Here is a 25,731-nt window from a genome sequence, read left to right as displayed (position 1 = left end):
CAGTGTTCAGCTAAAACTACAAGTTAGTGTAGTGCGACCTCTGTACAGTGTTCAGCTAAAGCTACAAGTTAGTGTAGTGCGTCCTCCTCACAGTGTTCAGCTAAAACTACAAGTTAGTGTAGTGCGACCTCTGCACAGTGTTCAGATAAAGCTACCTGTAGAAGGTTTATGGTGTTTTCCTGATCCTATCTCTACCGCAGGCAGCTAAATAAGCTACAAGTTACTTTTTTGTGAGCTCTGCACAGTGTTCATTCAAAGCTACTTGTAGAAGGTTGGTGGTGTTTTTCTGATCCTATCACTACCGCAGGCAGCTAAACAAGCTACAAGTTAAGTTTTTGCGAGCTCTGCAAAGGGTTCAGCTAAAACTACCTGTAGAAGGTTGGTGGTGTTTTCCTGATCCTATCACTACCGCAGGCAGCTAAAAAAGCTACAAGTTAGTGTAGTGCGTCCTCCTCACAGTGTTCAGCTAAAACTGCAAGTTAGTGTAGTGCGACCTCTGCACAGTGTCCAGCTAAAGCTACAAGTTAGTGTAGTGCATCCTCCTCACAGTGTTCAGCTAAAACTGCAAGTTAGTGTAGTGCGACCTCTGCACAGTGTTTAGCTAAAGCTACAAGTTAGTGTAGTGCGTCCTCTGAACAGTGTTCAGCTAAAGCTAAAAGTTAGTTTAGTGCGTCCTCTGAACAGTGTTCAGATAAGGCTAAAAGTTAGTGTAGTGCGTCCTCCTCACAGTGTTTAGCTAAAACTACAAGTTAGTTTTTTTGCAAGCTCTGCACAGTGTTCAGCTAAAGCTACATGTAGAAGGTTGGTGTTTTTTTCCTGATCCTATCACTACCGCAGACAGCTAAATAAGCTACAAGTTACTTTTTTCCAAGCTCTGTACAGTGTTCAGCTAAAGCTACCTGTAGAAGGTTGGTGGTGTTTTCCTGATCCTATCACTACCGCAGTCAGCTAAATAAGCTACAAGTTAGTTTTTTGAAAGCTCTGCACAGTGTTAAGTTAAAGCTACTTGTAGAAGGTTGGTGGTGTTTTTCTGATCCTATCACTACCGCAGGCAGCTAAACAAGCTACAAGTTATTTTTTTCCCAGCTCTGCACAGTGTTCAGCTAAAGCCACCTGTAGAAGGTTGGTGGTGTTTTCCTGATCCTATCACTACCGCCGGAAGCTAAATAATCTACAAGTTAGTGTAGTGCATCCTCCTCACAGTGTTCAGCTAAAACTACAATTTAGTGTAGTGTGACCTCTGCACAGTGTTCAGCTAAAGCTACCTGTAAAAGGTTGGTGGTGTTTTCCAGATCCTATCACTACCGCAGTCAGCTTAATAAGCTACAAGTTAGTTTTTTGCGAGCTCTGCACAGTGTTCAGCTAAAGCTACCTGTAGAAGGTTGGTGGTGTTTTCCTGATCCTATCACTACCGCAGGCAGCTAAATAAGCTACAAGTTAGTGTATTGTGTCCTCCTCACAGTGTTCAGCAAAAACTACAAGTTAGTGTAGTGCGACCTCTGCACAGTGTTCAGCTAAAGCTACCTGTAGAAGGTTGGTGGTGTTTTCCTGATCCTATCACTACCGCGGGCAGATAAATAAGCTATAGGTTAGTGTAGTGTGCCCTCCTCACAGTGTTCAGCTAAAACTACAAGTTAGTGTAGTGCGACCTCTGCACAGTGTTCAGCTAAAGCTACCTGTAGAAGTTTGATGGGGTTTTCCTGATCCTATCACTACCGCAGGCAGCTAAATAAGCTACAAGTTAGTTTTTTCCCAGCTCTGCACAGTTTTCAGCTAAAGCTACCTGTAGAAGGTTGGTGGTGTTTTCCTGATCCTATCACTACCGCAGGCAGCTAAATAAGCTACAAGTTAGTTTTTTCCAAGCTCTGCACAGTGTTCAGCTAAAGCTACCTGTAGAAGGTTGGTGGTGTTTTCCTGATCCTATCACTACCGCGGGCAGCTAAATAAGCTACAAGTTACTGAAGTGCATCCTCCCCACAGTGTTCAGCTAAAACTACAAGTTAGTGTAGTGCGACCTCTGCACAGTGTTCAGCTAAAGCTACAAATTAGTGTAGTGCGTCCTCCTCACAGTGTTCAGCTAAAACTACAAGTTAGTGTAGTGCGACCTCTGCACAGTGTTCAGATAAAGCTACCTGTAGAAGGTTAATGGTGTTTTCCTGATCCTATCTCTACCGCAGGCAGCTAAATAAGCTACAAGTTACTTTTTTGTGAGCTCTGCACAGTGTTCATTCAAAGCTACTTGTAGAAGGTTGGTGGTGTTTTTCTGATCCTATCACTACCGCAGGCAGCTAAACAAGCTACAAGTTATGTTTTTGCGAGCTCTGCAAAGGGTTCAGCTAAAACTACCTGTAGAAGGTTGGTGGTGTTTTCCTGATCCTATCACTACCGCAGGCAGCTAAAAAAGCTACAAGTTAGTGTAGTGCGTCCTCCTCACAGTGTTCAGCTAAAACTGCAAGTTAGTGTAGTGCGACCTCTGCACAGTGTCCAGCTAAAGCTACAAGTTAGTGTAGTGCATCCTCCTCACAGTGTTCAGCTAAAACTGCAAGTTAGTGTAGTGCGACCTCTGCACAGTGTTCAGCTAAAGCTACAAGTTAGTGTAGTGCGTCCTCTGAACAGTGTTCAGCTAAAGCTAAAAGTTAGTTGTGCGTCCTCTGAACAGTGTTCAGATAAGGCTAAAAGTTAGTGTAGTGCGTCCTCCTCACAGTGTTTAGCTAAAACTACAAGTTAGTTTTTTTGCAAGCTCTGCACAGTGTTCAGCTAAAGCTACATGTAGAAGGTTGGTGTTTTTTTCCTGATCCTATCACTACCGCAGACAGCTGAATAAGCTACAAGTTACTTTTTTCCAAGCTCTGTACAGTGTTCAGCTAAAGCTACCTGTAGAAGGTTGGTGGTGTTTTCCTGATCCTATCACTACCGCAGTCAGCTAAATAAGCTACAAGTTAGTTTTTTGAAAGCTCTGCACAGTGTTAAGTTAAAGCTACTTGTAGAAGGTTGGTGGTGTTTTTCTGATCCTATCACTACCGCAGGCAGCTAAACTAGCTACAAGTTAGTTTTTTCCCAGCTCTGCACAGTGTTCAGCTAAAGCCACCTGTAGAAGGTTGGTGGTGTTTTCCTGATCCTATCACTACCGCTGGAAGCTAAATAATCTACAAGTTAGTGTAGTGCATCCTCCTCACAGTGTTCAGCTAAAACTACAATTTAGTGTAGTGTGACCTCTGCACAGTGTTCAGCTAAAGCTACCTGTAAAAGGTTGGTGGTGTTTTCAAGATCCTATCACTACCGCAGTCAGCTTAATAAGCTACAAGTTAGTTTTTTGCGAGCTCTGCACAGTGTTCAGCTAAAGCTACCTGTAGAAGGTTGGTGGTGTTTTCCTGATCCTATCACTACAGCAGGCAGCTAAATAAGCTACAAGTTAGTGTAGTGTGTCCTCCTCACAGTGTTCAGCAAAAACTACAAGTTAGTGTAGTGCGACCTCTGCACAGTGTTCAGCTAAAGCTACCTGTAGAAGGTTAGTGGTGTTTTCCTGATCCTATCACTACTGCAGGCAGCTAAATAAGCTAAAAGTTAGTTTTTTGTGAGCTCTGCACAGTGTTCAGCTAAAGCTACCTGTAGAAGGTTGGTGGTGTTTTCCTGATCCTATCACTACCGCAGGCAGCTAAATAAGCTACAAGTTAGTTTTTTGCGAGCTATGCACAGTGGTAAGCTAAGGCTACCTGTAGAAGGTTGGTGGGGTTTTCCTGATCCTATCACTACTGCAGGCAGCTAAATAAGCTGCAAGTTAGTGTAGTGTGTCCTCCTCAAAGTGTTCAGCTAAAACTACAAGTTAGTGTAGTGCGACCTCTGCACAGTGTTCAGCTAAAGCTACCTGTAGAAGGTTGGTTGTGTTTTCCTGATCCTATCACTACCGCACGCAGCTAAATAAGCTACAAGTTAGTGTAGTGCATACCCCTCACAGTGTTCAGCTAAAACTACAAGTTAGTGTATTTTGACCTCTGCACAGTGTTTAGCTAAAGCTACCTGTAGAAGGATGGTGGTGTTTTCCTCATCCTATCACTACGGCAGTCAGCTAAATAAGCTACAAGTTAGTTTTTTGTGAGCTCTGCACAGTGTTCAGCTAAAGCTACTTGTAGAAGGTTGGTGGTGTTTTTCTGATCCTATCACTACCACAGGCGGCTAAATAAGCTACAAGTTAAGTTTTTATGAGCTCAGCACAGTGTTCAGCTAAAGCTACCTGTTGAAGGTTGGTGGTGTTCTCCGGATCCTATCACTACCACAGGCAGCTAAATAAGCTACAAGTTAAGTTTTTACGAGCTCAGCACAGTGTTCAGCTAAAGCTACCTGTTGAAGGTTGGTGGTGTTCTCCTGATCCTATCACTACCGCAGGCAGCTAAATAAGCTACAAGTTAGTGTAGTGCATCCTCCTCACAGTGTTCAGTTAAAACTACAAGTTAGTGTAGTGCGACCTCTGCACAGTGTTCAGATAAAGCTACCTGCAGAAGGTTAGTGGTGGTTTCCTGATCCCATAACTATTGCAGGCAGCTAAATAAGCTATAAGTTCGTTTTTTCCGAGCTCTGCACAGTGTTCAGCTAAATCTACCTCTGGAAGGTTTGTGGTGTTTTCCTGATCCTATCACTACCGCAGGCAGCTAAATAAGCTAAAAGTTAGTTTTTTCCGAGCTCTGCACAGTGTTCAGCTAAAGCTACCTGTAGAAGGTTGGTGGTGTTTTCCTGATCCTATCACTACCACAGGCAGCTAAATAAGCTACAAGTTAGTTTTTTGTGAGCTCTGCACAGTGTTCAGCTAAAGCTACCTGTAGAAGGTTGGTGGTGTTTTCTTGATCCTATCACTACCGCAGGCATCTAAATAAGCTACAAGTTAGTTTTATGCGTGCTCTGCACAGTGTTCAGCTAAAGCTACTTGTGGAAGGTTGGTGGAGTTTTTCTGATCCTATCACTACCACCGGCAGCTAAATAAGCTACAAGTTAGTTTTTTCCGAGCTCTATACAGTGTTCAGCTAAAGCTACCTGTAGAAGGTTGGTGGTGTTTTCTTGATCCTATCACTACCGCAGGCAGCTAAATAAGCTACAAGTTAGTTTTTTCCGACTCTACTCAGTGTTCAGCTAAAGCTACCTGTAGAAGGTTGGTGGTGTTTTCCTGATCCTATCACTATCGCAGGCAGCTAAATAAGCTACAAGTTAGTGTAGTGTGTCCCCCTCACAGTGTTCAGCTAAAACTACAAGTTAGTGTAGTGCGACCTCTGCACAGTGTTCAGCTAAAGCTACCTGTAGAAGTTTGATGGTGTTTTCCTGATCCTATCACTACCGCAGGCAGCTAAATAAGATACAAGTTAGTTTTTTGCGAGCTATGCACAGTGTTCAGCTAAAGCTACTTGTAGAAGGTTGGTGGTGTTTTCCTGATCCTATCACTACCGCAGTCAGCTAAATAAGCTACAAGTTAGTGCAGTGCATCCTCCTCAGTGTTCAGCTAAAACTAAAAGTTAGTGTATTTTGAGCTCTGCACAGTGTTCAGCTAAAGCTACCTGTAGAAGGTTGGTGGTGTTTTCCTGATCCTATCACTACCGCAGGCAGCTAAATAAGCTACAAGTTAGTTTTTTGTGAGCTCTGCACAGTGTTCAGCTAAAGCTACCTGTAGAAGATTGGTGGTGTTTTCTGGATCCTATCACTACCACAGGCAGCTAAATAAGCTACAAGTTAAGTTTTTACGAGCTCTGCACAGTGTTCAGCTAAAGCTACCTGTTGAAGGTTAGTGGTGTTTTCCTGATCCTATCACTACCGCAGGCAGCTAAATAAGCTACAAGTTAGTGTAGTGCATCCTCCTCACAGTGTTCAGTTAAAACTACAAGTTAGTGTAGTGCGACCTCTGCACAGTGTTCAGATAAAGCTACCTGCACAAGGTTAGTTGTGGTTTCCTGATCCCATAACTACCGCAGGCAGCTAAATAAGCTCAAAGTTCGTTTTTTCCGAGCTCTGCACAGTGTTCAGCTAAAGCTACCTGTGGAAGGTTGGTGGTGTTTTCCTGATCCTATCACTACCGCAGGCAGCTAAATAAGCTACAAGTTATTTTTTTCCGAGCTCTGCACAGTGTTCAGCTAAAGCTACCTGTAGAAGGTTGGTGGTGTTTTCCTGATCCTTTTACTACCACAGGCAGCTAAATAAGCTACAAGTTAGTTTTTTGTGAGCTTTGCACAGTGTTCAGCTAAAGCTACCTGTAGAAGGTTGGTGGTGTTTTCCTGATCCTATCTCTACCGCAGGCATCTAAATAAGCTACAAGTTAAGTTTTTACGAGCTCTGCACAGTGTTCAGCTGAAGCTACCTGTTGAAGGTTGGTGGTGTTTTCCTGATCCTATCACTACCGCAGGCAGCTAAATAAGCTACAAGTTAGTGTAGTGCATCCTCCTCACAGTGTTCAGCTAAAACTACAAGTAAGTGTAGTGCGACCTCTGCACAGTGTTCAGCTAAAGCAACCTGTATAAGGTTTTTGGTGTTTTCCTGATCCTATCACTACCGCAGGCAGCTAAATAAGTTACGAGTTAGTTTAGTGCATCCTCCTCACAGTGTTCAGTTAAAACTAAAATTTAGTGTATTTTGACATGTGCACAGTGTTCAGCTAAAGCTACCTGTAGAAGGTTGGTTTTGTTTTCTTGATCCTATTACTAGCGCAGGCAGCTAAATAAGCTACAAGTTAGTTTTTTCCGAGCTCTACACAGTGTTCAGCTAATGCTCCTTGTAGAAGGTTAGTGATGTTTTCCTGATCCTATCACTACCGCAGGCAGCTAAATAAGCTACAAGTTAGTGTAGTGTGGCCTCCTCACAGTGTTCAGCTAAAACTACAAGTTAGTGTAGTGCGACCTCTGCACAGTGTTCAGCTAAAGCTACCTGTAGAAGGTTGCTGGTGTTTTCCTGATCCTATCACTACCGCAGGCAGCTAAATAAGATACAATTTAGTTTTCTGCGAGCTCTGCACAGTGTTCAGCTAAAGCTACTTGTAGAAGTTTGGTGGGGTTTTCCTGATCCTATCACTACGGCAGTCATCTAAATGAGCTACAAGTTAGTTTTTTGTGAGCTCTGCACAGTGTTCTGCTAAAGCTACTTGTAGAAGGTTGGTGGTGTTTTTTAGATCCTATCACTACCACCGGCAGCTAAATAAGCTACAAGTTAAGTTTTTACGAGCTCTGCACAGTGTTCAGCTAGAGCTACCTGTTGAAGGTTGGTGGTGTTTTCCTGATCCTATCACTACCGCAGGCAGCTAAATAAGCTACAAGTTAGTGTAGTTTGTCATCCTCACAGTGTTCAGCTAAAACTACAAGTTAGTGTAGTGCGACCTCTGCACAGTGTTCAGCTAAAGCTACCTGTAGAAGTTTGATGGTGTTTTCCTGATCCTATCACTACCGCAGGTAGCTAAATAAGCTACAAGTTAGTTTTTTCCGAGCTCAACACATTGTTCAGCTAAAGCTACCTGTAGAAGGTTGGAGGTGTTTTCCTGATCCTATCACTACCGCAGGCAGCTAAATAAGCTACAAGTTAGTGTAGTTTGTCATCCTCATAGTGTTCAGCTAAAACTACAAGTTAGTGTAGTGCGACCTCTGCACAGTGTTCAGCTAAAGCTACCTGTAGAAGTTTGATGGTGTTTTCCTGATCCTATCACTACCGCAGGCAGCTAAATAAGATACAATTTATTTTTTTTGCGAGCTATGCACAGTGTTCAGCTAAAGCTACCTGAAGAAGGTTGCTGGTGTTTTCCTGATCCTATCACTACTGCAGTCAGTTAAATAAGCTACAAGTTAGTTTTTTGCGAGCTCTGCACAGTGTTCAGCTAAAGCTACTTGTAGAAGTTTGGTGGTGTTTTCCTGATCCTATCACTACGGCAGTCAGCTAAATGAGCTACAAGTTAGTTTTTTGTGAGCTCTGCACAGTGTTCAGCTAAAGCTACCTGTAGAAGGTTGGTGGTGTTTTCCAGATCCTATCACTACCACAGGCAGCTAAATAAGCTACAAGTTAGTGTACTGTGTCCTCCTCACAGTGTTCAGCTATAACTACAAGTTAGTGTAGTGCGACCTCTGCACAGTGTTCAGCTAAAGCTACCTGTAGAAGGTTGCTGGTGTTTTCCTGATCCTATCACTACCGCAGGCAGCTAAATAAGATACAATTTAGTTTTCGGCGAGCTATGCACAGTGTTCAGCTAAAGCTACCTGTAGAAGGTTGTTGGTGTTTTCCTGATCCTATCACTACCTCAGTCAGCTAAATAAGCTACAAGTTAGTTTTTTGCGAGCTCTGCACAGTGTTCAGCTAAAGCTACTTGTAGAAGTTTGGTGGTGTTTTCCTGATCCTATCACTACGGCAGTCAGCTAAATGAGCTACAAGTTAGTTTTTTGTGAGCTCTGCACAGTGTTCAGCTAAAGCTACTTGTAGAAGGTTGGTGGTGTTTTTTAGATCCTATCACTACCACCGTCAGCTAAATAAGCTACAAGTTAAGTTTTTACGAGCTCTGCACAGTGTTCAGCTAGAGCTACCTGTTGAAGGTTGGTGGTGTTTTCCTTATCCTATCACTACCGCAGGCAGCTAAATAAGCTACAAGTTAGTGTAGTGCATCCTCCTCACAGTGTTCAGCTAAAACTAAAAGTTAGTGTATTTTGACCTCTGCACAGTGTTCAGCTAAAGCTACCTGTAGAAGGTTGGTGGTGTTTTCTTGATCCTATCACTACCGCAGGCAGCTAAATAAACTACAAGTTAGTTTTTTCCGAGCTTAACACAGTGTTCAGCTAAAGCTACCTGTAGAAGGTTGGAGGTGTTTTTCTGATCCTATCACTACCGCAGGCAGCTAAATAAGCTACAAGTTAGTGTAGTTTGTAATCCTCACAGTGTTCAGCTAAAACTACAAGTTAGTGTAGTGCGACCTCTGCACAGTGTTCAGCTAAAGCTACCTGTAGAAGTTTGATGGTGTTTTCCTGATCCTATCACTACCGCAGGCAGCTAAATAAGATACAATTTAGTTTTTTGCGAGCTATGCACAGTGTTCAGCTAAAGCTACCTGTAGAAGGTTGCTGGTGTTTTCCTGATCCTATCACTACCGCAGGCAGCTAAATAAGCTACAAGTTAGTTTTTTGCGAGCTCTGCACAGTGTTCAGCTAAAGCTACTTGTAGAAGTTTGGTGGTGTTTTCCTGATCCTATCACTACGGCAGTCAGCTAAATGAGCTACAAGTTAGTTTTTTGTGAGCTCTGCACAGTGTTCAGCTAAAGCTACTTGTAGAAGGTTGGTGGTGTTTTTTAGATCCTATCACTACCACCGGCAGCTAAATAAGCTACAAGTTAAGTTTTTACGAGCTCTGCACAGTGTTCAGCTAGAGCTACCTGTTGAAGGTTGGTGGTGTTTTCCTTATCCTATCACTACCGCAGGCAGCTAAATAAGCTTCAAGTTAGTGTAGTGCATCCTCCTCACAGTGTTCAGCTAAAACTAAAAGTTAGTGTATTTTGACCTCTGCACAGTGTTCAGCTAAAGCTACCTGTAGAAGGTTGGTGGTGTTTTCTTGATCCTATCACTACCGCAGGCAGCTAAATAAACTACAAGTTAGTTTTTTCCGAGCTTAACACAGTGTTCAGCTAAAGCTACCTGTAGAAGGTTGGAGGTGTTTTCCTGATCCTATCACTACCGCAGGCAGCTAAATAAGCTACAAGTTAGTGTAGTTTGTAATCCTCACAGTGTTCAGCTAAAACTACAAGTTAGTGTAGTGCGACCTCTGCACAGTGTTCAGCTAAAGCTACCTGTAGAAGTTTGATGGTGTTTTCCTGATCCTATCACTACCGCAGGCAGCTAAATAAGAAACAATTTAGTTTTTTGCGAGCTATGCACAGTGTTCAGCTAAAGCTACCTGTAGAAGGTTGCTGGTGTTTTCCTGATCCTATCACTACCGCAGTCAGTTAAATAAGCTACAAGTTAGTTTTTTGCGAGCTCTGCACAGTGTTCAGCTAAAGCTACTTGTAGAAGTTTGGTGGTGTTTTCCTGATCCTATCACTACGGCAGTCAGCTAAATGAGCTACAAGTTAGTTTTTTGTGAGCTCTGCACAGTGTTCAGCTAAAGCTACTTGTAGAACGTTGGTGGCGTTTTTCTGATCCTATCACTACCGCAGGCGGCTAAATAAGCTACAAGTTAGTTTTTTGTGACCTCTGCACAGTGTTCAGCTAAAGCTACCTGTAGAAGGTTGGTGGTGTTTTCCGGATCCTATCATTACCACAGGCAGCTAAATAAGCTACAAGTTAAGTTTTTATGAGCTCTGCACAGTGTTCAGCTAAAGCTACCTGTTGAAGGTTGGTGGTGTTTTCGTGATCCTATCACTACCGCAGGCAGCTAAATAAGCTACAAGTTAGTTTTTTGCGAGCTCTGCACAGTGTTCAGCTAAAGCTACTTGTAGAAGTTTGGTGGTGTTTTCCTGATCCTAAATAAATAAATAAATAAATAAATAAATACTTATTATTTATTGTGATTTATCAATTTTCAGCACGGTCACTTTACTTGATGCACTTTATTTAAGAGTTGCTTTTTTTTTTTTTTTTTTTTCTTCTTTCCACACTCACTTATCATTAGTGCTAAATGTGAATTTTATTTATTTATATGATAGATTTTATGCGCGAAATCCTTCTATCCTTATCCATTTCTTCGAGTGCCATGTGTACACTTGCTTATTTCGCTGCAATCTTTTTAGATATCATCATATGAATCTTACACTTCTAGTATTTATTTGTTCACTTTGTGATTGTCACTATATTCACTTTTTTCTCACTTTAGCGCGAAGGATCTTAGTATTTATTTCTTGTCACCACACATTGTTTTACCTTTGCTGCTAACATGGATATATTTCAATTCATGGAGAACAGGAATGTTCATTTAGATGACATTTTTAAATCACAGACCAATACACACAATACAGATCTAGAAAGCTTACTTAGGAAATTGGGACATCATATGGAGAAGAAAGTCTCCCTATGGTGGGATACCATCACCTTCGAACGTTATATCAGAGAAAATATTGTACCAAGGAGGCTACGGTGGGAATTACCACCCAATGATGGTTTATTAGACAAAGAGTCAATGGACGAATGGTTTGAATTTTTTAACAATAAAAGTATAGAAGGTCTTAAATTTTTATTAGGAAGGAAGTACAAAAAAACTAGAATTTTAGAACAACAAATAGAGGAAATTAAGCAGAAACTAGAACCGTACAAAGAATCTCCAGATTTCAAGAAACTGGCTACACAGATGAATAAAGATCTGATCAGTAAAGATTTAGAAGTACAACAGCGGAAGATGAAAAAATACCATCGTGATATAGAAGATTATAAAGGGGCACAAGTTTTTAAATGGCAGAAAAAAGTAGATCCCAGTCCACCCAGCTCAACATATTCCACTCCAGAGAGAGAAGTGAGAATACAGGATCCAACCACTGCCTATGCCAATAACCCCCCAAGATGGGATGAAAGAGAAGCATATACTGAGAACAGATTACAACAAGGAGCCAGAACACCTCAATATGATCAGCGACAATACAGTAATTATACTCAACGGACTCCCAGACAACAGTGGAAGAAACCTTTCAAGAAACATTTTAAGAAACCTTATAATCATCGACCTAATAACGAAAGGAATTATAGAGATCACAATAGGCACACTTATCCTCAAGAGACTTACAGAGAAAGAGAGAGAACTCCGATTCCAACCTATAATAGGTTTGAACCCCTGAGAGACCACCAAGATCATTACTACTACGATTCAAGACATCATCAACAACAAAATGATTATGATTATGACCGCCAACGTCATTTTTTAGAGAGGGAGAGAAGGGAATACTCCCCACGAAGACAACCACAGAATCATTACCCCTCCCCCAGAAGAAGGACACAGGAAGACAGAACAAGAAACAGTCTGGAGCGAAGAGAGGACGGCGAGCGGGAAAGAGACTCCAAGCGAAAAAGAGAACAGTAGGGAGTAATGTGGTTAAGCTGAGTGGTCAGCCCATCTCCAGTGATGAACTCTCCATCTTAGACAAAGGACTCAAATACGCCCCAGTCAACAATTTGAACAAATTTCATACATACATTGGTATACTCAAATACGTGAGAAAAGTAAATGTGAAGAAATATTACCTCTCGAACCCATACAGAACAACTAATACGATAAGGAATACCTCTCCATCAATATCATACAGTACCCTACGAAACAATTCTACTTTCAACCCCCAAGTTTCGGATAATCATCATGTGGAAGTTTTTAAGAAGCTGGTCCTTAAAGATCTTGAATCTCTGGAAGTCAAAAAAGTATCAGATCCGATACACATTAAAAAAGGTATCAAATCGCTTAAAGAGAGAAAAGACATTATTATTCGTCCAGCGGATAAAGGAGGAGCGATCGTGATACAATCAAAGGACCAATACCTAAATGAATTACAGAGACAACTACAGGACGACAAAACATACATTAGACTATTGAGCAATCCGACAAAAAAGTATAAAAAAGAGCTGGAACACTTGATAGAATTGGGCACAAGAAAAGAGATACTGAATAAGAAAGAGTCGAAATATCTTATTCCAGAAACATGCCGGATACCAGTTATCTACACCCTACCTAAAATTCACAAATCATTGGAAAACCCTCCGGGCAGACCAATTGTGAATGGAATAGAGTCCCTTACATCTCGAGTAGGACAATACCTGGACCACTTTATTCAACCTGCAGTGCAACGAACACCAGCCTATCTTAAAGACACCAAGCATGTGTTACAACTCCTAGACACACTACCAGTACTTGAAGGAAGAACAATATTAGCCACGGCAGATGTGAATTCACTATATACTATAGTACATCATTATGATGCATGTTCAGCAACCAAATGGCTCCTCAGAAAGTTCAGCAATCTTGTATGCACACAGCGCAAATACCTTATAAAGTGCCTAGACTTTTGCCTAAAGCATAATTATTTTTGGCATAATCATACATATTATAAACAGGCCATTGGTATTGCAATGGGGGCTAAGTTTGCTCCGAGCGTTGCCAACGCATTTATGGCACAATGGGAAGAGCAATCTATTTATGAGAATACCCCAGCAGAACTTACTCTATACAAAAGATACATTGATGATGTAATTATAGTCTGGAATGGAAAGAGAGAGGCACTCGAACAATTCCTGGAAAAATTGAACTCAAACAACAAAAATATCCGTCTGTCGTGGAACATCAATGAAAAGACAGTGGAATTCCTGGATCTCAGAATAAGTCTGGAAGGAGATAAAGTAGTAACCAAAACATTTTTCAAAAATGTAGATGCGAATAGCTACCTTCCCATTAATAGTTGCCATCATAAATTATGGCTATATAATATACCGAAAGGACAATTTGTCCGAATTAAGAGAAATTGCACAAAAGAAGAAGATTTTATAGAACAAGCTAAGTTAATTGGATCCAGGTTTATAGAAAAAGGATATGAACACACAATGATAGAGAAACAAATTGAAGAAGTAATGGGTATGGATAGAACAAAAATGTTAGTAATTCATCCAAAGAAAATGTTCTCACAAGAAACACCCACTTTAATTCTGGATTACAGTGTCCAACATAAACAAGTATCCAAAATTATCCAGAGACACTGGCACATTTTAAAAAATGATAAAGATTTGACGAAAATACTACCAGAATCACCCAATATTATATATAAGAAGGCACCAACCATCAAGAATATGGTAGTCAAAACAGTTATTGAAGCCCCCCAACAAACACCATACTCCTTCTTCACTGGAAAAGGATTCTATCCATGTAGGAACTGCTATGCATGTAAACACGCCCAGAAATTCCAAGGAAAAAGAACAGGATTCACAGCTACTACCACAAACGAAACACACGAAATTAAAGATTTTATTGGATGCCATACTGAGGGAGTGGTTTACGTACTTCAGTGTAGCTGTAAACTACAATATGTAGGACGTACGAAAAGGGCCCTGAAAGTTAGGGTTAAGGAACATATACAGAACATTAAAAAAGGAAATCCCAAACACAATGTTTCTAAACATTTTGCAGCAGCACACAACAGGGACCCCATAGATCTTCAATTTTGGGGGATAGAAAGATACAAAAGTTCATGGAGAGGCACCCATAAAATTAGAAGTATTAGTCAAAAAGAATCATACTGGATACACACTCTACGCACATTAACCCCTAGAGGTATGAACGTGGAGTTCGATTTAAATTGTTTTTTAAGTAATTTTTAAGTCCTCAAAAATATCTATATGTCACTGGTTTTTAATCTTATCCATGTCACAGATTTTTATATTTGATCACTGTGTTTATTAGTATTAAGACTACTTAGAAACTTTTATGTATCACTTTATTATGCTATATTTTAAGAAATGATATATTTATATTTCTTACTGTGACATAAATCTAATACTCTATGGATCACTTACTATAATATAATGTAAAGGTTCCTCCTTGGTGACTGAGGTACATTGTTCACCTGTCCTTTTTGAACAAAACCCCAATGTTGATTCTTTAGTATCTCCACTAGCTTATTATGATCCTAATATTAATATTCTTCGTTTATTTTTTGTCAAACTTTGGTAATTTTTTAGTTATTTCAGCAATACTATGTTAAAATTATTTTTATCCACCCAAAAGCCGCCGGCTGGAGTGGGTTAACCACCATAAAGATGGCCACCGTTACTAAATCTTACCATCCACAAGAAAATGGCGGATTGATATGTGACCCGCTATTATTGATTTGTTTGTCGACTGAATTTTTAGTTTAATGAATCATTTTATTTATATTTTTAGATATTTAGCATTACGGTTTTAAATTGTGATCTACGATACAGCATTAGGTTATGTTCAGCTTGATTTCTCCTCGCAGCGGCCGAGATCTATATAGATTGCCACCTTTAAGATGGCCGCTGCCCCATAGATATCAACATTACCTTAACAAAAATGGCCGCGACATCACTTCCGGTTTCATTATACAAATAGGATTCCTCTTAGGCCAATCCGGTTCCCCAGTTGAAGTCACGAGCGGTGACGTAACGCGTAGGGCGTGGCAGAGAGTTGACTATACCGGAAGTCACGTAAGGAGGCGCCTTGGACGCCGCTCCTTCCTTTCATGTGAATTTTATTTTGTTTTTATGTAAGAGACCACCTATTTTTATACTCAATAAATTGAATATTTGAAATACTACACCATCAGAGGCCTCCTCTCTCCTCCCCCTCCTCCCACCGGGCTGTCACAGCCTAGGTGGAAAAATTCCCAGTTTATCTTTATAGGTGCCTGATAGTAAACAGAAGGGAACGCTGCCTGTATTACTACAGAGAATAACATACATTGTTGCCAGTTGTTTCCATCCCTGAGGTGCCTGATAGTAAGCAGAGGGGAACGCTTCTTCTATCACAACAGAGAAAGACATACATAGATGCCTGTTATTTTCATCTCTGAGGTGAGAGTTTAGAGAGCCTGGTTGAGCCGCCAGTTTTTTATGAAGAGTATTATTATCATCATTATCTACACTTACTTATTTTTTCTATGACCACCACTGTTCACAAACTATATATGGTCATCTCTATGAACTGTGTTTTTCTGATATATCCGTCTATTGGAAGTTTTTCTACACTACATCGTTTGCTTCTTTGCACCTTTGCTGCATATGTCTTGCATTTTTGCACATTTACTTGATTTTTCTTGAATGTGATTATTTATTGTGATTTATCAATTTTCAGCACGGTCACTTTACTTGATGCACTTTATTTAAGAGTTGCTTTTTTTTTTTTTTTTTTTTTTTTTTCCTTCTTTCCACACTCACTTATCATTAGTGCTAAATGTGAATTTTATTTATTTATATGATAGATTTTATGCGCGAAATCCTTCTATCCTTATCGTTTTCCTGATCCTATCACTACGGCAGTCAGCTAAATGAGCTACAAGTTAGTTTTTTGTGAACTCTGCACAGTGTTCAGCTAAAGCTACTTGTAGAAGGTTGGTGGTGTTTTTTAGATCCTATCACTACCACCGGCAGCTAAATAAGCTACAAGTTAAGTTTTTACGAGCTCTGCACAGTGTTCAGCTAGAGCTACCTGTTGAAGGTTGGTGGTGTTTTCCTTATCCTATCACTACCGCAGGCAGCTAAATAAGCTACAAGTTAGTGTAGTGCATCCTCCTCACAGTGTTCAGCTAAAACTAAAAGTTAGTGTATTTTGACCTCTGCACAGTGTTCAGCTAAAGCTACCTGTAGAAGGTTGGTGGTGTTTTCTTGATCCTATCACTACCGCAGGCAGCTAAATAAACTACAAGTTAGTTTTTTCCGAGCTTAACACAGTGTTCAGCTAAAGCTACCTGTAGAAGGTTGGAGGTGTTTTCCTGATCCTATCACTACCGCAGGCAGCTAAATAAGCTACAAGTTAGTGTAGTTTGTAATCCTCACAGTGTTCAGCTAAAACTACAAGTTAGTGTAGTGCGACCTCTGCACAGTGTTCAGCTAAAGCTACCTGTAGAAGTTTGATGGTGTTTTCCTGATCCTATCACTACCGCAGGCAGCTAAATAAGATACAATTTAGTTTTTTGCGAGCTATGCACAGTGTTCAGCTAAAGCTACCTGTAGAAGGTTGCTGGTGTTTTCCTGATCCTATCACTACCGCAGTCAGTTAAATAAGCTACAAGTTAGTTTTTTGCGAGCTCTGCACAGTGTTCAGCTAAAGCTACTTGTAGAAGTTTGGTGGTGTTTTCCTGATCCTATCACTACGGCAGTCAGCTAAATGAGCTACAAGTTAGTTTTTTGTGAGCTCTGCACAGTGTTCAGCTGAAGCTACTTGTAGAAGGTTGGTGGAGTTTTTCTGATCCTATCACTACCGCAGGCGGCTAAATAAGCTACAAGTTAGTTTTTTTTGACCTCTGCACAGTGTTCAGCTAAAGCTACCTGTAGAAGGTTGGTGGTGTTTTCCGGATCCTATCACTACCACAGGAAGCTAAATAAGCTACAAGTTAAGTTTTTATGAGCTCTGCACAGTGTTCAGCTAAAGCTACCTGTTGAAGGTTGGTGGTGTTTTCGTGATCCTATCACTACCGCAGGCAGCTAAATAAGCTACAAGTTAGTGTAGTGCATCCTCCTCACAGTGTTCAGTTAAAACTACAAGTTAGTGTAGTTCGACCTCTGCACAGTGTTCAGATAAAGCTACCTGCAGAAGGTTAGTGGTGGTTTCCTGATCCCATAACTACCGCAGGCAGCTAAATAAGCTACAAGTTAGTTTTTTCCGAGCTCTGCACAGTGTTCAGCTAAAGCTACCTGTAGGAGGTTGGTGGTGTTTTCTTGATCCTATCACTACCGCAGGCAGCTAAATAAACTACAAGTTAGTTTTTTCCGAGCTTAACACAGTGTTCAGCTAAAGCTACCTGTAGAAGGTTGGAGGTGTTTTCCTGATCCTATCACTACCACAGGCAGCTAAATAAGCTACAAGTTAGTGTAGTTTGTAATCCTCACAGTGTTCAGCTAAAACTACAAGTTAGTGTAGTGCGACCTCTGCACAGTGTTCAGCTAAAGCTACCTGTAGAAGTTTGATGGTGTTTTCCTGATCCTATCACTACCGCAGGCAGCTAAATAAGATACAATTTAGTTTTTTGCGAGCTATGCACAGTGTTCAGCTAAAGCTACCTGTAGAAGGTTGCTGGTGTTTTCCTGATCCTATCACTACCGCAGTCAGTTAAATAAGCTACAAGTTAGTTTTTTGCGAGCTCTGCACAGTGTTCAGCTAAAGCTACTTGTAGAAGTTTGGTGGTGTTTTCCTGATCCTATCACTACGGCAGTCAGCTAAATGAGCTACAAGTTAGTTTTTTGTGAGCTCTGCACAGTGTTCAGCTAAAGCTACTTGTAGAAGGTTGGTGGAGTTTTTCTGATCCTATCACTACCGCAGGCGGCTAAATAAGCTACAAGTTAGTTTTTTTTTACCTCTGCACAGTGTTCAGCTAAAGCTACCTGTAGAAGGTTGGTGGTGTTTTCCGGATCCTATCACTACCACAGGCAGCTAAATAAGCTACAAGTTAAGTTTTTATGAGCTCTGCACAGTGTTCAGCTAAAGCTACCTGTTGAAGGTTGGTGGTGTTTTCGTGATCCTATCACTACCGCAGGCAGCTAAATAAGCTACAAGTTAGTGTAGTGCATCCTCCTCACAGTGTTCAGTTAAAACTACAAGTTAGTGTAGTTCGACCTCTGCACAGTGTTCAGATAAAGCTACCTGCAGAAGGTTAGTGGTGGTTTCCTGATCCCATAACTACCGCAGGCAGCTAAATAAGCTACAAGTTAGTTTATTCCGAGCTCTGCACAGTGTTTAGCTAAAGCTACCTGTAGGAGGTTGCTGGTGTTTTCCTGATCCTATCACTACCGCAGGCAGCTAAATAAGCTACAAGTTAGTTTTTTCTGAGCTCTGCACAGTGTTCAGCTAAAGCTACCTGTAGAAGGTTGGTGGTGTTTTCCTGATCCTATCACTACCACAGGCAGCTAAATAAGCTACAAGTTAGTTCTTTGTGAGCTTTGCACAGTGTTCAGCTAAAGCTACCTGTAGAAGGTTGGTGGTGTTTACCTGATCCTATCACTACCGCAGGCAGCTAAATAAGCTACAAGTTAGTTTTTTGCGAGCTCTGCACAGTGTTCAGCCAAAGCTACTTGTAGAAGGTTGGTGGTGTTTTTCTGATCCTATCACTACCACCTGCAGCTAAATAAGCTACAAGTTAAGTTTTTACGAGCTCTGCACAGTGTTCAGCTAAAGCTACCTGTTGAAGGTTGGTGGTGTTTTCCTGATCCTATCACTACCGCAGGCAGCTAAATAAGCTACAAGTTAGTGTAGTGCGTCCTCCTCACAGTGTTCAGCTAAAACTACAAGTAAGTGTAGTGCGACCTCTGCACAGTGTTCAGCTAAAGCTACCTGTAGAAGGTTGGTGGTGTTTTCCTGATCCTATCACTACCGCAGGCAGCTAAATAAGTTATAAGTTAGTGTAGTGTATCCTCCTCACAGTGTTCAGCTAAAACTAAAAGTTAGTGTATTTTGACCTCTACACAGTGTTCAGCTAAAGCTACCTGTAGAAGTTTGATGGTGTTTTCCTGATCCTATCACTACCGCAGGCAGCTAAATAAGATACGAGTTAGTTTTTTGCGAGCTATGCACAGTGTTCAGCTAAAGCTACCTGTAGAAGGTTGGTTGTGTTTTCCTGATCCTATCACTACCGCAGTCAGCTAAATAAGCTACAAGTTAGTTTTTTGCGAGCTCTGCACAGTGTTCAGCTAAAGCTACTTGTAGAAGGTTGGTGGTGTTTTTCTGATCCTATCACTACCGCAGGCAGCTAAATAAGCTACAAGTTATTTTTTTCCCAGCTCTGCACAGTTTTCAGCTAAAGTTACCTGTAGAAGGTTGGTGGTGTTTTCCTGATCCTATCACTACCGCAGTCGGCTAAATAAGCTACAAGTTAGTTTTTTGCGAGCTCTGCACAGTTTTCAGCTAAAGCTACTTGTAGAACGTTGGTGGTGTTTTTCTGATCCTATAACTACCGCAGGCAGCTAAATAAGTTACAAGTTAGTTTTTTCACAGCTCTGCACAATTTTCAGCTAAAGCTACCTGTTGAAGGTTGGTGGTGTTCTCCTGATCCTATCACTACCGCAGGCAGCTAAATAAGCTACAAGTTCGTTTTTTCCGAGCTCTGCACAGTGTTCAGCTAAAGCTACCTGTAGAAAGTTGGTGGTGTTTTCCTGATCCTATCACTACCACAGTCAGCTAAATAAGCTATAAGTTAGTGTAGTGCGTCCTCCTCACAGTGTTCAGCTAAAACTACAAGTTATTGTAGTGCGACCACTGCACAGTGTTCAGCTAAAGCTACAAGTTAGTGTAGTGTGTCCTCCTCACAGTGTTCAGCTAAAACTACAAGTTAGTGTAGTGCGACCTCTGCACAGTGTTCAGCTAAAGCTACAAGTTAGTGTAGTGCATCCTCCTCACAGTGTTCAGCTAAAGCTACAAGTTTGTGTAGTGCACAGTGTTCAGCTAAAGCTGCAAGTTAGTGTAGTGCGTCCTCCTCACAGTATTCATCTAAAGCTACAAGTTAGTGTAGTGCGTCCTCCTCACAGTGTTCAGCTAAAACTACAAGTTAGTGTAGTGCGACCTCTGCACAGTGTTCAGCTAAAGCTACCTGTAGAAGGTTGATGGTGTTTTCCTGATCCTATCACTACCACAGGCAGCTAAATAAGCTACAAGTTAGTGTAGTGCATCCTCCTCACAGTGTTCAGCTAAAACTACAAGTTAGATTATTTTGACCTCTGCACAGTGTTCAGCTAAAGCTACCTGTAGAAGGTTGGTGGTGTTTTCCTGATCTTATCACTACCGCAGGCAGCTAAATAAGCTACAAGTTTGTTTTTTCCGAGCTCTGCACAGTGTTCAGCTAAAGCTACCTGTAGAAGGTTGGTGTGTTTTCCTGATCCTATCACTACCGCAGGCAGCTAAATAAGCTACAATTTAGTGTAGTGCGTCCTCCTCACAGTGTTCAGCTAAAACTACAAGTTAGTATAGTGCGACCTCTGCACAGTGTTCAGCTAAAGCTACCTGTAGAAGGTTGGTGGTGTATTCCTGATCCTATCATTACCGCAGGCAGCTAAATAAGCTACAAGTTAGTGTAGTGCATCCTCCTCACAGTGTTCAGCTAAAACTACAAGTTAGTGTATTTTGACCTCTGCACAGTGTTCAGCTAAAGCTACCTGTAGAAGGTTGGTCGTGTTTTCCTGATCCTATCACTACCGCAGTCAGCTAAATAAGCTACAAGTTAGTTTTTTGCGAGCTCTGCACAGTGTTCAGCTAAAGCTACTTGTAGAAGGTTGGTGGTGTTTTTCTGATCCTATCACTACCGCAGGCAGCTAAATAAGCTACAAGTTATTTTTTTCCCAGCTCTGCACAGTTTTCAGCTAAAGTTACCTGTAGAAGGTTGGTGGTGTTTTCCTGATCCTATCACTACCACAGTCAGCTAAATAAGCTACAAGTTAGTTTTTTGCGAGCTCTGCACAGTGTTCAGCTAAAGCTACTTGTAGAAGGTTGGTGGTGTTTTTCTGATCCTATAACTACCGCAGGCAGCTAAATAAGCTACAAGTTAGTTTTTTCACAGCTCTGCACAATTTTCAGCTAAAGCTACCTCTTGAAGGTTGGTGATGTTCTCCTGATCCTATCACTACAGCAGGCAACTAAATAAGCTACAAGTTTGTTTTTTCCGAGCTCTGCACAGTGTTCAGCTAAAGCTACCTGTAGAAAGATGGTGGTGTTTTCCTGATCCTATCACTACCACAGTCAGCTAAATAAGCTATAAGTTAGTGTAGTGAGTCCTCCTCACAGTGTTCAGCTAAAACTACAAGTTAGTGTAGTGCGACCACTGCACAGTGTTCAGCTAAAGCTACAAGTTAGTGTAGTGCGTCCTCCTCACCGTGTTCAGCTAAAACTACAAGTTAGTGTAGTGCGACCTCTGCACAGTGGTCAGCTAAAGCTACAAGTTAGTGTAGTGCATCCTCCTCACAGTGTTCAGCTAAAGCTACAAGTTTGTGTAGTGCACAGTGTTCATCTAAAGCTGCAAGTTAGCGTAGTGCGTCCTCCTCACAGTATTCATCTAAAGCTACAAGTTAGTGTAGTGCGTCCTCCTCACAGTGTTCAGCTAAAACTACAAGTTAGTGTAGTGCGACCTCTGCACAGTGTTCAGCTAAAGCTACCTGTAGAAGTTTGATGGTGTTTTCCTGATCCTATCACTACCGCAGGCAGCTAAATAAGATACAATTTAGTTTTTTGCGAGCTATGCACAGTGTTCAGCTAAAGCTACCTGTAGAAGGTTGCTGGTGTTTTCCTGATCCTATCACTACCGCAGTCAGTTAAATAAGCTACAAGTTAGTTTTTTGCGAGCTCTGCACAGTGTTCAGCTAAAGCTACTTGTAGAAGTTTGGTGGTGTTTTCCTGATCCTATCACTACGGCAGTCAGCTAAATGAGCTACAAGTTAGTTTTTTGTGAGCTCTGCACAGTGTTCAGCTAAAGCTACTTGTAGAAGGTTGGTGGAGTTTTTCTGATCCTATCACTACCGCAGGCGGCTAAATAAGCTACAAGTTAGTTTTTTTTGACCTCTGCACAGTGTTCAGCTAAAGCTACCTGTAGAAGGTTGGTGGTGTTTTCCGGATCCTATCACTACCACAGGAAGCTAAATAAGCTACAAGTTAAGTTTTTATGAGCTCTGCACAGTGTTCAGCTAAAGCTACCTGTTGAAGGTTGGTGGTGTTTTCGTGATCCTATCACTACCGCAGGCAGCTAAATAAGCTACAAGTTAGTGTAGTGCATCCTCCTCACAGTGTTCAGTTAAAACTACAAGTTAGTGTAGTTCGACCTCTGCACAGTGTTCAGATAAAGCTACCTGCAGAAGGTTAGTGGTGGTTTCCTGATCCCATAACTACCGCAGGCAGCTAAATAAGCTACAAGTTAGTTTTTTCCGAGCTCTGCACAGTGTTCAGCTAAAGCTACCTGTAGGAGGTTGGTGGTGTTTTCCTGATCCTATCACTACCGCAGGCAGCTAAATAAGCTACAAGTTAGTTTTTTCTGAGCTCTGCACAGTGTTCAGCTAAAGCTACCTGTAGGAGGTTGGTGGTGTTTTCTTGATCCTATCACTACCGCAGGCAGCTAAATAAACTACAAGTTAGTTTTTTCCGAGCTTAACACAGTGTTCAGCTAAAGCTACCTGTAGAAGGTTGGAGGTGTTTTCCTGATCCTATCACTACCGCAGGCAGCTAAATAAGCTACAAGTTAGTGTAGTTTGTAATCCTCACAGTGTTCAGCTAAAACTACAAGTTAGTGTAGTGCGACCTCTGCACAGTGTTCAGCTAAAGCTACCTGTAGAAGTTTGATGGTGTTTTCCTGATCCTATCACTACCGCAGGCAGCTAAATAAGATACAATTTAGTTTTTTGCGAGCTATGCACAGTGTTCAGCTAAAGCTACCTGTAGAAGGTTGCTGGTGTTTTCCTGATCCTATCACTACCGCAGTCAGTTAAATAAGCTACAAGTTAGTTTTTTGCGAGCTCTGCACAGTGTTCAGCTAAAGCTACTTGTAGAAGTTTGGTGGTGTTTTCCTGATCCTATCACTACGGCAGTCAGCTAAATGAGCTACAAGTTAGTTTTTTTGTGAGCTCTGCACAGTGTTCAGCTAAAGCTACTTGTAGAAGGTTGGTGGAGTTTTTCTGATCCTATCACTACCGCAGGCGGCTAAATAAGCTACAAGTTAGTTTTTTTTGACCTCTGCACAGTGTTCAGCTAAAGCTACCTGTAGAAGGTTGGTGGTGTTTTCCGGATCCTATCACTACCACAGGCAGCTAAATAAGCTACAAGTTAAGTTTTTATGAGCTCTGCACAGTGTTCAGCTAAAGCTACCTGTTGAAGGTTGGTGGTGTTTTCGTGATCCTATCACTACCGCAGGCAGCTAAATAAGCTACAAGTTAGTGTAGTGCATCCTCCTCACAGTGTTCAGTTAAAACTACAAGTGAGTGTAGTTCGACCTCTGCACAGTGTTCAGATAAAGCTACCTGCAGAAGGTTAGTGGTGGTTTCCTGATCCCATAACTACCGCAGGCAGCTAAATAAGCTACAAGTTAGTTCTTTGTGAGCTTTGCACAGTGTTCAGCTAAAGCTACCTGTAGAAGGTTGGTGGTGTTTACCTGATCCTATCACTACCGCAGGCAGCTAAATAAGCTACAAGTTAGTTTTTTGCGAGCTCTGCACAGTGTTCAGCCAAAGCTACTTGTAGAAGGTTGGTGGTGTTTTTCTGATCCTATCACTACCACCTGCAGCTAAATAAGCTACAAGTTAAGTTTTTACGAGCTCTGCACAGTGTTCAGCTAAAGCTACCTGTTGAAGGTTGGTGGTGTTTTCCTGATCCTATCACTACCGCAGGCAGCTAAATAAGCTACAAGTTAGTGTAGTGCGTCCTCCTCACAGTGTTCAGCTAAAACTACAAGTAAGTGTAGTGCGACCTCTGCACAGTGTTCAGCTAAAGCTACCTGTAGAAGGTTGGTGGTGTTTTCCTGATCCTATCACTACCGCAGGCAGCTAAATAAGTTATAAGTTAGTGTAGTGTATCCTCCTCACAGTGTTCAGCTAAAACTAAAAGTTAGTGTATTTTGACCTCTACACAGTGTTCAGCTAAAGCTACCTGTAGAAGTTTGATGGTGTTTTCCTGATCCTATCACTACCGCAGGCAGCTAAATAAGATACGAGTTAGTTTTTTGCGAGCTATGCACAGTGTTCAGCTAAAGCTACCTGTAGAAGGTTGGTTGTGTTTTCCTGATCCTATCACTACCGCAGTCAGCTAAATAAGCTACAAGTTAGTTTTTTGCGAGCTCTGCACAGTGTTCAGCTAAAGCTACTTGTAGAAGGTTGGTGGTGTTTTTCTGATCCTATCACTACCGCAGGCAGCTAAATAAGCTACAAGTTATTTTTTTCCCAGCTCTGCACAGTTTTCAGCTAAAGTTACCTGTAGAAGGTTGGTGGTGTTTTCCTGATCCTATCACTACCGCAGTCGGCTAAATAAGCTACAAGTTAGTTTTTTGCGAGCTCTGCACAGTTTTCAGCTAAAGCTACTTGTAGAACGTTGGTGGTGTTTTTCTGATCCTATAACTACCGCAGGCAGCTAAATAAGTTACAAGTTAGTTTTTTCACAGCTCTGCACAATTTTCAGCTAAAGCTACCTGTTGAAGGTTGGTGGTGTTCTCCTGATCCTATCACTACCGCAGGCAGCTAAATAAGCTACAAGTTCGTTTTTTCCGAGCTCTGCACAGTGTTCAGCTAAAGCTACCTGTAGAAAGTTGGTGGTGTTTTCCTGATCCTATCACTACCACAGTCAGCTAAATAAGCTATAAGTTAGTGTAGTGCGTCCTCCTCACAGTGTTCAGCTAAAACTACAAGTTATTGTAGTGCGACCACTGCACAGTGTTCAGCTAAAGCTACAAGTTAGTGTAGTGTGTCCTCCTCACAGTGTTCAGCTAAAACTACAAGTTAGTGTAGTGCGACCTCTGCACAGTGTTCAGCTAAAGCTACAAGTTAGTGTAGTGCATCCTCCTCACAGTGTTCAGCTAAAGCTACAAGTTTGTGTAGTGCACAGTGTTCAGCTAAAGCTGCAAGTTAGTGTAGTGCGTCCTCCTCACAGTATTCATCTAAAGCTACAAGTTAGTGTAGTGCGTCCTCCTCACAGTGTTCAGCTAAAACTACAAGTTAGTGTAGTGCGACCTCTGCACAGTGTTCAGCTAAAGCTACCTGTAGAAGGTTGATGGTGTTTTCCTGATCCTATCACTACCACAGGCAGCTAAATAAGCTACAAGTTAGTGTAGTGCATCCTCCTCACAGTGTTCAGCTAAAACTACAAGTTAGATTATTTTGACCTCTGCACAGTGTTCAGCTAAAGCTACCTGTAGAAGGTTGGTGGTGTTTTCCTGATCTTATCACTACCGCAGGCAGCTAAATAAGCTACAAGTTTGTTTTTTCCGAGCTCTGCACAGTGTTCAGCTAAAGCTACCTGTAGAAGGTTGGTGGTGTTTTCCTGATCCTATCACTACCGCAGGCAGCTAAATAAGCTACAATTTAGTGTAGTGCGTCCTCCTCACAGTGTTCAGCTAAAACTACAAGTTAGTATAGTGCGACCTCTGCACAG

Source organism: Aquarana catesbeiana, linkage group LG05 (genome assembly GCF_042186555.1).
Source record: "Aquarana catesbeiana isolate 2022-GZ linkage group LG05, ASM4218655v1, whole genome shotgun sequence".
Lineage (NCBI taxonomy): Eukaryota > Metazoa > Chordata > Amphibia > Anura > Ranidae > Aquarana > Aquarana catesbeiana.
Note: the sequence above shows the minus strand (reverse complement) of the source record.